Source organism: Mirounga angustirostris, unplaced genomic scaffold (genome assembly GCF_029215605.1).
Source record: "Mirounga angustirostris isolate CCGP_5_RB_7025 unplaced genomic scaffold, mMirAng1.0.hap1 SCAF_3, whole genome shotgun sequence".
In the NCBI taxonomy this organism is placed as follows: Eukaryota; Metazoa; Chordata; class Mammalia; order Carnivora; family Phocidae; genus Mirounga; species Mirounga angustirostris.
In genome coordinates, this window is record NW_026991711.1 from 145,538,422 (window position 1) to 145,551,967 (window position 13,546).

Below are 13,546 nucleotides of genomic sequence, written 5' to 3' on the forward strand. Positions count from 1 at the left end.
TTTCAGTCCTTCTGAATCATAACTTTTTGGCAACAAAAGCTGGCATGCCATGGTGTGAATAAGCCCTAACATAAAAACTCCTCACCCAGCCTCCAGAGATAGAATTTTAGGGAGAAATATGTTCAGGTGGCCATTTATACACAATATTTTTCAATACTATTTTGACCAAGTTAGTATCAAATGGGTTGCAATCCAGTGAAATTTTAAAAACACATGCACATCCTGAATGTTCAGCCCAGCTAGAAGCTAATATGTATCCTGATACTAAGCTGGGGAAAACAGATTTGTCCATATGTCCATACCTGTTAGCAGAATACTGGCCAAACCTGCTTTAATTCCATGTCTTGTATTCAAGACATTCTTCAAGCTGGCCTCCTCAATGAAATTTTTCTTGACAAGGAAAACCTGGCACCAATAAGGTCTACAGTTGACTCTTAAACAATGAAGGGGCCTATAGACACCAACCTCCCCCACCCCACAGTCAGAAAAATCTATGAATAACTTTTGGCTCCCCCCAAAACTTAATTACTAATAGCCTACTGTTAATTAGATAAACAGTCAGTTAACAGATTTTGTCTATTATGTGTATTAATATACTGTATTCTTACAATAAAGTAAGCTAGAGAAAAGAAAATGTTATTAAGAAAATCAAAAGGAAAATATATTTACAGTGCTGTACTTTATTTACTGAAAAAAAAAAAAAAAAACTCACATGTAAGTGGACCCATGCAGTTCAAACCCACGTTGTTCAAGAGTCAACTATATTTTGCTCTTCCTCTCATTTCTTTTCTGCTTGATAAATTAGCATACAGACATACAAACTGTACACAGTGTTTCAAGACACTCCAATGAAATACATATAGGTCAATTTAAAAACAGGAATTTAATCATTATAATATGCAATAAGATTTCTAGTTAGAATTTTTAATATCACATTTTAATTAATTGCAACATGGGAATAAAAGAGATATTTAAAAGCCAAAAGTGCATTTCAACAGTGAATGTTTAAAAGTGGTTTTAAATTATATTTTGTACTTGCAAAGTGTTAAAGATCTGAATTTTAAATTAAACTCTTAAATGATATTCTAAAGAGTCAGAAAATTGGATTCAAACATTTACCTTGTAAGTTTAGGCCTGTTTGTCTATTTCCCTGCCCCAGGACTGTATCTTGTTCACTTTTGATCACATGGGCTCAGCATTCAATATTTATTTGGAGAATAAATGAATAAAAGAAAAATAGATGTAGAAGTCCATTTATAAGCAATCTTCACAAATGTATATAAATCATCAATGAAAAATTGTTCTTTAAATTCTGCTGTAATCTTTCATAGTTTTCTTTAGAATTACATGCACCAACTGAAGTATATTTTTTACTGAACTAACTAAAATTACACTAGTGTGCTTGGTTATCTTTGTAAGGGAGTTCGGGAGTGTGGAACAGGATAACATTTTGATGTCCAAAAATAATGGAAAGGACCTATTCAATCTTTTTTCCCAAAAAACTTTTCATTAGAGCTGTTACTAACCCTGGTAGAATTGATTGGTAGTTTCCTATTTGGTCCTTCAAGTTAATATTCAAAAAAGTCCCATCCAATGGATTTATTGTCTCAATCTATCTCATTTTTTGAAAGAACAACTCATTGCATCCCACAAATTATAGACCTGTTGGCTTATAGAGGTCCATTTAAAATGCATCCCAGTTTCTTTCTTGATAAATTGCATGCCCGTAATTTCAAAATGAGTAGATGTTATGTTCAACTCTTCCACTAAGGGAACACTGTGATCCTTTTTGTCATCTTCCCTTTGGCCTGCCTGAATAGAAATCATATGATCTAGCCACATGAGTTCAACACAAACCCCTATTGTTCAACAAAAATTCATTGAGCACTTAAAAGGTACTAGGCTTTGTTCTATGCATTTAAGGTAGTAAATTAGAGTTCTTGGACTCTAGAGGATTTGATTCTAGCAGGGAAAAGATAGAAAATAAACTCCTAACATAAGTAAATGTTACAGTATGTTAGAAAGAGATAGGTTATAGAGTAAAGGAAAAAGCAGATTAGGATAAGAGGAATCAAGAGAGTGGTGGCAACAGCAGGAGAGTTGCAGTATTAAATAGGGTAGGCAGGGTAGGTCTCTTGGAGAAGTTGACGTTGATGGAGGTGAAAAACACAGCCACAAGGATATCTGCTGGTTGAACATATTCATAGTGAGGATAGCTAAAGCAGAGGCTCCAATGCATGCTTGACAAGTTTAAGGAACAGTAGAGGCTACTATGGCCAGAGTGGAGGAGTAACCTAGTGGGAGAGTGATAGAGGTTGAGGAGAAACAGAATAAGAAGCTAGATCATAGAGGGCTTTGTGGATCATTGTAAGCACTTTCACTTTTACTCAAAGTGAAATTGTCAAATTTTAGAACCAAACAGAAGATCCTAAAACTTTCTGGAGAAGAAACACACACAGTTACAGGAGAACAAGATTCAGACTGTAATAAGAACTCTGGATATGTTGGAAGACTGTGGAAGGAAGCCTTCCAATTTCTGAGGAAAAAATAAAATTCTAAAATTCTACACACATCTCCCAGGCACAAATAGCAGGCAGACAATGAAGATATTTTTTCTTAGGTGGTTAGTGGACAGTATACCTCCACTAAATGAAGACAAACAAAAAATACATAAAATCCAGGAAACAATGTCTCCAACCCAACAGAGCAATGAAGCAAAATCACAAGACAACAGCTAAGCAAGAAGACTAAAAATGATCCAGGTCAGATTGGAGCTACAAAGAGAAGACCTGGGAAAGAAGTCTCTTAGGAGGAAGGAGGAAGTGTTGGGGCACATCTATATCTCTGGGCTTGAGAAAAACTTGAGTACATAGGAAACAAATGTGGAGTATAGAACTGAAGAATGCATTCAGACTCTTCTTTGAGTGACCAGTCAACAACTTGGCTTTTCAGTGGGCTATGTTCTTTATAAAACAGATTTCTCATAAAAATACAAATACTGTCATTGATTTTCAGCTTAACAATATAAAATATATACTGACCCAGATAAAGAGAAGGATACGAGCACTAATATCCTTATCTTTCAGAGAGAGAAGAGACTTTGTAGTTCAGGGATTGCAAAGTCAGGTAGCCAAATAGGCAAAATAAAGGAGGGCAGTTAGCACCTGCCCTATCTAAATGGGGCAGCAGTTTCTCAGCTCCAAAAGATTGTGGTCATGAAGAAACAGAGACCCAGAGATTCCAATTTACCAAGTAAGGCCAGAATCTGGATTCTTATGAAAAATGGACCTTGGTGCCTTGGTGAAGTCTCTCAATTTCTGACACTAAGTGTCACCTTCACAATTTTTGTCATACACGTCTTTTTCTTTATTGAATTACCTTATCATTTAAATTACTTTTTATTCCTTTTAAATTTTAAAATTATAATATATCTTAAATATAGTAAAATTTATTATTTTTGATATACAGTTCTATGAGTTTTAATAAATACATGCTGCCATATAACCTCCACCACAATCAAAATACAGAACCATTTCATCATCTGCCAATATTCCCTGATGCCCCTTATAGGTATCCCATCCCCAAACCCTAGCTCCTGGCAACCACTTATCCATTTACTTACCCCTATATAGTTTTGGTGTATGATACATATAATACTCAACATCATATAAATGGAATTATAAGTGTAACCTTTTGAGTCTAGCTTTTTTCACTGAGAATAATGCATTTGAGAGTCATTCCTATTGGTGTGTATCATCAGTAGTTCTTTCCTTTTTATTGTTGAGTAGTATTTCATGAAAAGCAAGTAAATGGATTTGTTTATCCATTTACCAACTGAAATACATGTGGGCTATTTCCAGTTTTTTTTGGCAACTATGAATAAAACAACTCAAGACATTTAAAAAAATGTTTCAAATGTTGTCAAGTACTTTAAAACTTTGAAAAATATTATAAAGGTCAAACAATGCAGATCCAGCCTGGGTCTCCAGTTTGTGACATTGCTACGGCAGAAAGCAAAAACAGGTGTTTGAAGGTACTTCCTTGACCAGTGGAGAAGCTGAGCCAGCGACAGCAGCAGCTTTAGGACACTGGAGGGCCATCTACTGAAATCACGCTAGGTGATCTGTCTTAAAACTGCAATGAATTGCAAGTATACTATTTGTGTTTATTTCAGGGCAGGGCGGGGGGGGGGGGGGGGGGCGGGGTCTAGGGGAAATTATGGAAGCTAACATTCCTTTTCCCCCAGCCACTCCCAGCTGCCAACTCTAGAGAGCAGTGGTAAGATTGCAGGAGAAAGAAGGAGGAAGAGAAAAGGTGTTAAGTGTGCTAAATCCTCACCTATCATGATGGGAAATCAAATGTCAATGTCTAAATTAATGTATTTTATTATTTTTTTAAAAGATTTTATTTATTTGACAGAGAGAGACACAGCAAGAGAGGGAACACAAGCAGGGAGAGTGGGAGAGAGAGAGGGAGAAGCAGGTCTCCCGCCGAGCAGGGAACCTGATGCGGGGCTCGATCCCAGGACTCTGGGATCATGACCTGAGCTGAAGGCAGACGCTTAACTATCTGAGCCACCCAGGTGCCCCTAAATTAATGTATTTTAAAGCACTATAAGCATGCTAAATCGCTGAGGAAGAACTAAAAAAGGGAATAAAAAAGGTTGTCACAACATATACCAAAACTACTTCTGCATTTATCTTCTGCCCAGCAATCCTACTTCTAGAAAATCTACACTGAAGATACACCTCAACAATATGAAAATACACATGCACAAAGTTTTTCACTGCAACATTATTTGTAATTTCAAAATACTATAAACACCTAAATACTCACATATCACAGACTGATTTTATAAACTATAGTTTATAAGCTATAGTTTATGCTCAATAGAGCACTAGGTAGCTGGGAAAATCATTTAAGTTTTTTTTTTTTTTTTTAAGAGGAAGATCTGTATAAACTGATATGTTAAAAAGAGAACAATGCAAAGTTCAAAAGAATATCTGTAGTATGGTACCTTTGTCTAAGAAAGACAAGGAAATAAGAATATACATGTTTATTTATTTTTGCAAAAAGAAACACAAGAATGATAACTGAGAAATTAATGAAATTGGAGACTTACATGGGGTATGGTAAAATGGGGTAGAAGGGATAGAGGAGAGAAGAAAACTTCTGAAAGTACACATTTCTGTACTTTTGGAATCATGTTAATATTCTACATATTCAAAAAATAGAATGGTCAAAGATGAAATGAAAACCCCCCAAAATAATGTAAACAAATATAAATGAATCCAACTATATTTCAAATAAACTACATAACCAAGCTGAAGGAGAAGGGAGGACAAATCCTAGGAACTTTTAAAAATTGATTCAACTATATGCCTGCAGTCTAGGCAAATGCAAATAAATCTTGAACTATTTTTAACTGGTTTGTTTTGGGTAGTGATATGGATGTAGCCATTCTCAAACAATTCTTTGTATTTTGTAGGAATGAGCAAATGAATTACCATGTTAATGTTGTTGAGAGACAGGATTCTCACTATGGAAGAAGGGAAGTTAAAATATGGAATGAGTGAAGTCAAGAAAAAACCCTGTGGGGTTGGATTGAAATTAGGTAGATGGGTGGATAGATAGGCACATGGATAGATTAGCCTCGTTAGCTAGGGCCGTGCCCTGGAGTTCACGCCTACTGACTTATGAGAGCCAATTGTACATTTCTTTCCAGAGACACATTCAGGGATTTCATAATGGCAGCTTGAAACCATCCCCAGTGGGAATGCTTACACCTTGGAAATTGGCAAATACTAAAAGATCAGGGCTTTCCACACCTCCCTGTCTCTCCCCCACCAGTGAGTTGTTAAACTTTTCCAGTTTACTAATAAATGATAGAGAAATAGGTTTCCTAGCTCTATCTGTTTAAAAGGCCTACAAGCAATTATACTCCAGTGAAAATAAGCACACATAATGTTCAGGTCTTAGTTTTTAAATATCATTCCCCACTTAGAAAAGTGACTAATTTCAAGGCTGCAATAGGAAAAGTACAAGGTGAGCTTAGAACATCTTTCTGTGACAGAAAGTAAGGACATTCTCAAAAAACGATGAGGACCTCTCGCGTAAGGACACATAAGGTATCTTGAAGGGTCACGCTCTGTCCAAATCTGGGGCATTGATATAAGAACAGTAATGAATTATAATTCACTGAATACATTAGAAATCCGTGAGTCAAAACTAATGATAGAGAGGCAAGGGAGGGAGGGAGGACATGCACACAAGAGAGGGAGGGAGGGAGGGAGGGAGGGAAAGAAGGAGACGGAGAAAAGGAGGAGGAGAGGGAGAGGAGGAGAAGAATTAAAGGAGGAGGAGGAGATGGGGCGAGGGAGGGAGAGATCGATCTAGCTGGCTCTTACAGTAGAATGTGAACTCATAAATGTAGGAGTAGTGTTCAAGTTATCCTTGACTCTAAACTTAATCTCGCACTAAGAGACCAAATGCTCTAAGGGACATTGTTGGAACAATTGATGAAACTGGAATATAAACGATAAATTAAAATATTGAACCAGTGAATTGGATATGTGTACTGTGATGATGTAAAGGGATATTCAACTTGCATTTAGAATACACACACTGAAGTATTTAAGGGGATGTATGCAAACTACACTCAAATAGTTCAAAAATTCATGCCTATCTTTTTCAATCTCTATATATGTACATAAAGGGAGAAAAATGATAAGAAAATGTAGCAAAATATGAAAGATTGATGCATCTGAGGAAAACGTAAAAACAACAAAAAAAATGAAATGGCAGTGCCGGGTAAGTGAGACAGGAGAGGAAAGGACTGGGGGAAAGGATTTCTGTTTTTCTGGTTAAGCTTCTTTATATAATTTTATTTTTAAAATACTTATATAGTTATTACTTTGGTCTTGTTTTTATTTTTTTTATTTTATAAATTTATTAAATTTCTATATGAAGAAGATTCATGCATTGAAAATTTCTGGATTTGCAATCCTGTTATCTTATTGGATTGTTATTTACTTTTAGCTATACATTTTTTTAGTTAAGCTTTTAAATTCCAGGTAACATGCAATGTAATATTAGTTTCAGGTGTACAATTTAGTGATACAACACTTCCATACACCACCAGATGCTCATCACAACCAGTGCCCTCCTTCATCCCCATCACCCATTTAGCCCATCCCCCCACCCACCTCCCCTCCGGTAACCATCAGTTTGTTCTCTATAGTTAGAAGTCTGTTTCTTGGTTTGCCTCTCTTCCCACCCCCCACCATGTTCATTTGTTTTGTTTCTTGAAATCCACATAAGAAGTCATATGGTATTTTTCTTACTTTCACTGACTTATTTTGCTTAGCATAATAGTCATTGTTTTTTTTATGGCTGAATAATAGTCCATTGTATGTATATATACCACTTCTTCTTTATCCATTCATCCATCGTTGGACATTTGGGTTCTTTCCACAATTTGGCTATTGTTGATAATACTGCTATAAACATCAGGAGGCACATGTCCCTTCAAATTACTATTTTTGTATCCTTTGGGCAAATACCTAGTAGTACAATTGCTAGGTCATAGGGTAGTTCTATTTTTAACTTTTTGAGGAACCTCCATACTGTTTTCCAGAGTGCCTGCACCAGTTTGTATTCCCACCAACAGTGCAAGAGAGTTCTCCTTTATCTGGATCCTCACCAACACCTGTTTCCTGTCTTATTAATTTTAGCCATTCTGACAGGTGTGAGGTGATATCTCGGTGTAGTTTTGATTTGTATTTCCCTGATGATGAGTGATGTTGAGCATCTCTTCATGTGTGTTAGCCATCTGTATGTCTTCTTTGGAAAAATGTCTATTCCTATCTTCTGCCCATTTTTTTAACCAGATTATTTGTTTTTTTGGGTGCTGAGTTTGATAAGTACTTTACAGATTTTGGATACTAACCCTTTATCAGAGATGTCATTTGCAAATATCTTCTCCTGCTCTGTAGGTTGTCTTACTTTTGTTGATTATTTCCTTTGCTATGCAGAAGCTTTTTATCTTGATGAAGTCCCAGTAGTTCATTTTTGCTTTTGTTTCCCTTGCCTCCATAGACATATCTAGTAAGAAGTTGCTACAGTTGATGTCAAAGAAGTTACTGGCTGTGTTCTCTAGGATTTTGATGGTTTCCTGTTTTGGATTTAGGTCTTTCATCCATTTTTATTTTAGTGTATGGTGTAATAAAGGGGCCCAGTTTCTTTCTTTTGCATGTTGCTGTCCATTTTTCCCAGCACCATTTGTTGAAAAGACTTTTTCCCATTGCACATTCTTTCCTGCTTTGTTGAGTATTAATTGACCATATAGTTGTGGGTTCATTTCTGGGTTTTCTATCCTGCTCCATTGATCTATGTGTCTGATTTTGTGCCAGTACCATACCGTCTTGATGACTACAGCCTTGAAATGTAACTTGAAGTCTGGAATCATGATGCCTCCAGGTTTGCTTCTCTTTTTCAAGATTGCTTTGGTTATTCAGGGGCCTTTTGTGGTTCCATCCAAATTTTAGTATTGTTTATTCTAGCTCTGTGAAAAATGCTGGTGGTATTTTGATAGGGATTGCATTAAATGCATAGATTGCTTTGGGTAGCATAGACATTTTAACAATATTTGTTCTTCCGATCCATGAGCATGGATGTTTTTCCATTTCCTTATGTCATTTCTTTCATCAGTGTTTTATAGTTAGCAGAGTACAGATCTTTGACATCTTTGGTTAGGTTTATTCCTAGGTATCTTAGGGTTTTGGGTACAACTATAAATGTTATCAATTCTTTGCTTTTTCCTTCTGCTGCTTTATTATTGATGTATAGAAATGCAACAGATTTCTGTACATTGATTTTGTATCCTGTGACTTCACTGAATTTGTGTATCAGTTCTAGCAATTTTTTGGTGGGGTCTTTTGGGTTTTCAACATGGAGTATCATGTCATCTGCGAGTAGTGAAAGTGATACTTCTTCCTTGCTGATTTGGATGCTTTTTATCTCTATTTGTTGTCTGATTGCTGAGGCTAGGACTTCCAGTACTGTGTTAAATAGTAGCAGTGAGATTGGACATCCCTGTCTTGTTCCTGACTGCAAAGGAAAAGCTCTCAGTTTTTCCCCATCAAGGATGATATTAGCTGTGCATTTTTCATATATGGCCTTTATGATGTTGAGATATGTTCCCCCTAGCCCTACTTTGTTTAGGATTTTTATCATGAATAGATGTTGTACTTTGTCAAGTACTTTTTCTGCAAATATTGAAAGGATCATATGGGGGTACCTGGGTGGCTCAGCTGGTTAAGCATCTGACTTCAGTTCAAGTCATGATCCCAGGGTCCTGGAATCGAGCCTGCATTGGGCTCACTGCTCAGTGGGGAGCCTGCTTCTCCCTCTCCCTTTGCCCCACCCCCTGCTCATGCTTTCTGTCTCTCTTTCTCTCTCTCTCAAATAAATCTTTATTTCAAAAAAGGATGTGATTCTTACCCTTTCTTTTATTAATGTGGTATATCACATTGATTTTGCAAATATTAAACCCCCCTTACAGCCCAGGAATAAATCCCACTGCATCATGGTGAATGATTCTTTTAATGTACTGCTGGATTTGATTTGCTAGTGTTTTATTGAGATTTTTTTTTTTCCCCATCCATGTTCATCAGAGATAATGACCTGTAGTTCTCTTTTTTAGTGGAGTATATGTCTGGTTTTGGTATCAGGGTAATGCTGGCCTCATAGAATGAATGTGGAAATTTTCCTTCCACTTCTATTTTTTGGAATAGTTGGAGAACAGTGAGTATTAACTCTTCTTTAAATGTTTGCTAGAATTCACCTGTGATGCCATCTGGCCCTGGACTTTTGTTTGTTGGGAAATTTTTGATTACTGATTCAATTTTTTTTGCTGGTTATCGGTCTGTTCAATCTTCTATTTTTTTATTTCAGTTTTGGTAGTTTATGTTTCTAGGAATTTATCCATTTCTTCCAAGTTGTACAATTTGTTGGCATATAGCTTTTCATAATATTCTGTTATAATTGTTTGTATTTCTGTAGTGTTAGTTGTTATTTTTTCTCTCTCATTTGTGATTTATTTGGATCCTTTCTCTTTTCTTTTTGTAAGCCTGGCTAGGGGTTTATCAATTTTATTAATTTTTTCAAAGAACTAGCTCCTGCTTTCATTGATATCTTCTACTGGGGTTTCTTTGTTTCTATGTCATTTATTTCTGCTTTAATCTTTATTATTTCCCTTCTTCTGCTGGCTTTAGGCTTTGTTTGTTCTTTTTCTAGCTTGTTTAGGTATAAGGTTAGGTTGTTTTCTTGAGATTTGTCTTGTTTTTTGAGGTAGGCCTATATTGCTATACACTTCCCTCTTAAGACTGCTTTTGCTGCATCTCAAAGGTTTGGACCATTGTGTTTTCATTTTCATTTGTTCCCATGTATTTTTTTATTTTTTCTTTGATTTCCTGGTTGACCCATTCATTTTTTAGCAGCATGTTATTTAACCTCCATGTATTTGTGGTCTTTCCAAATTTTTTCTTGTGGTTGACTTCAAGTTTCATAGTGTTGTGGTCAGAAAAATACACATGGTATGATCTCAATCTTTTTGTACTTGTTGAGGCCTGATTTGTGACCTAGTGTGTGATCTGTTCTGCAGAATGTTCTATGTGTAATTGAAAAGAATCTATATTCTGCTGCCTTAAGATGAAATGTTCTGAATATATCTGTTAAGTCCATCTGGTCCAGTGTGTCATTCAAAGCCATTTTTTCCTTTGGATTTTCTGCTTAGATGATCTGTCCATTACTTTAAGTGGGGTGTTAAAGCCCCCTACTATTGTGTTATCAATGAGTTCCTTTATGTTTGTTATTAATTGGTTTATATAATAAGCAAAAGCTGCTCCCATGTTAGGGGCATAAATATTTACAATTGTTAGATCTTCTTGTTGGATAGTCCCCTTTATTAAGGTATAGTGCCCTTCTCCATCTCGTTACAGTCTTTGGTTTAAAAATCTAGTCTGTCTGATATAAGTATGGCTACTCCAGCTTTCTTTTGATGTCCATTTGCATGGTAAATGGTTCTCCATCCCCTCACTCTCAATCTGGAAGTGTCTTTTGATCTAACATGAGTCTCTTGTAGGCAGCATATAGATAGGTCTTGTTTTCTTTAATCCATTCTGACACCTTATGTCTTTTGGGTAGAGCATTTAGTCCATTTACATTCAGAGTATTTATTCATAGGTATGTATTTAGCGCCATTTTATTACTTGTTTTGTCATTGTTTTTGGAGATTTTTCTCTGTTCCTTTCTTGTCTGTCACTTTTTGACCTTCTTTTCCACTCAAAGACACCGCCCCCTTTAATATTTCTTGCAGGGCTGATTTAATGGTCACAAATTCCTTTAGTTTTTGTTTGTCTGGGGAAACTCTTTGTCACTCCTTTTCTGAATGATAGCCTTGCTTGATAGAGTATTCTTGGCTGCAGACTTTTCCCATTCAGCACATTGAATATATCATGCCACCCTCTTCTGGCTTGCCAAGTTTCTGGGAGAGATCCACAGCTAGCCTTATGGGTATTCCCTTATAAATTAGGGACTTCTTTTGTCTTGCTACTTTGGGGATTTTTTTCTTTATTGCTATAGTTAGCAAGTTTAATTTTATGTCTGGGTGTTAGCCTGCTTTTGTTGATTTTCATGGGAGTTCTCTGTGCCTCTGAGATCTGGAGATCTGTTTCTTTCCCCAGATTAGAAAAGTTTTTGGCAGTATTGCCTCAAGTAAGTTTTCTGTCCCTTTCCTCTCTCTTCTTCTGGGACTCCTATAATATAAATGTTATTACATTTGATGGAGTCCCTGAATTCCCTAAATCTATTCTCATGTTCCATAATTCTTCATTCTCTTTTGTTCAGCTTCATTATTTTCCATTATTTTATCTTCTGTATCATTTATTTGTTCTTCTGCTTCTTCCATCCTTGTGTTCATTGCATCCAGTCTGTTTTGAATCTGTTATTGTATTTTTCATTTCTGATTTTTTTAAACTCTTTTATCTCTGCATTAAGGGCCTCCTTGAAGTCTTCCATTCTCTTCTCAAGCCCAGTGAGTATCCTTATGATTGTTGCTTTAAATTCTCCATCAGGTATGTTACTTATATCTGTTTTGCTTAGATCTCTAACAGTGAATTTATCTTTTTGTTTCATATGGGATTAATTCTTCCATATTGACATTTTGTCAAAGTCTCTGTCTTCTTCTCTGAGTTAGAAAAGCCTGTTATGTTTCCTGCTTCTGAGATAATGGCTTTGTGAAGAAGAGGTCATGTAGTGTCCAGGGTCTGGTGCTTCAGGGAGTGTCTCTGGTGTGTGCTGTGTGTACTCCGCTGTTGTGTTCTGGCTGCTCTATTCCTCAGGCCAGTCATCTGCAGAGACTCTCCTTGCCTGCATTGGCAGTGTTTGGTCCTTGGCCAGAGCGTAGCAAGTTTTAACTAGGTATGCTCTGGTCTGCTTGTTAAATGAGACATGATACTACTTCCCCTACAACTGAAGCCTTGCAGAACTCTCTGGTCAGGAGATGTGGTGTGGGCAGAGGCTTCCACTGGTGTTCTGGGAAAGGGGCCCTCCATTCTGGGACTGAGGCAAACTTGACCAGGAAGGACAGTAGTGACAGAGCACAACAGTTGGAACCTGGTGTAAGCAGGTTAGGCAGCTAGTGTTGGTGCTGTGCTGTTTACTACAGGTAGGTGGCTGTATGCTGATGGGCAAGGGAGGGAAATGGCACCAGCCACTCCTTTTCTCTGGAGAGGGGTCTCCTTGCTTTCTGCTCCCCTCCTCCCCTGTGTATTCCAGACGTTTTTCAGTCACTGTTTCCATGCTGTCTGCCTCAGGGTTGTTTGCCTGCCTTCTCTCCAGGAGTTTAGCTATACATAATTGAGGTCCTGGCAAGGAGCAGAGTGGTTTCAGGAAGTTCCACAATGGCTTAAGAAAGCTGGCCTTATTAATTTTAATTTTTTAAGAGTCCTTTGTTGAGATTTTTTATCACCATGGCAAATATTTGATTGCATCTGCTTTAAGAATTCCAGATTGAGGGATTCCCATTCAGGATGGTGTCATAGGAAGATTCTGAGCTCACCTTCTCCCACAGACACAACAAATTTACAACTACATATGGAATAGTTCCCTCTGAAGGGGACCTAGAAACTCAAAGAGCAGAGCTTCTACAAGGGACGTCACCAAGATAGAAGAGGCACAGATATAGTCTCACTAAGGAAAAAAAAAATCACCCTACCCCACAGTCCGGAAAGGACATTTTCCTGTGGAGCAAGAGATTTGAGCTTGATGTCAGGCATTCCAACCAATAGATCCTTACAGGGGAAATGAGCCCCAAAACACCTGGCTTTGAAAACTAACAGGGTTACAGGAAAACTATAGAATTGTAGGAAAAGGAAAACCCACTCTTAAAGGATGTGCACAAGCCAGAAACCAGTGCAAAGACACCAGGTTGAAACGCTCATAGACCACAGATGAAGGAAACTCAATAATCTTGAATGCCGGCTGG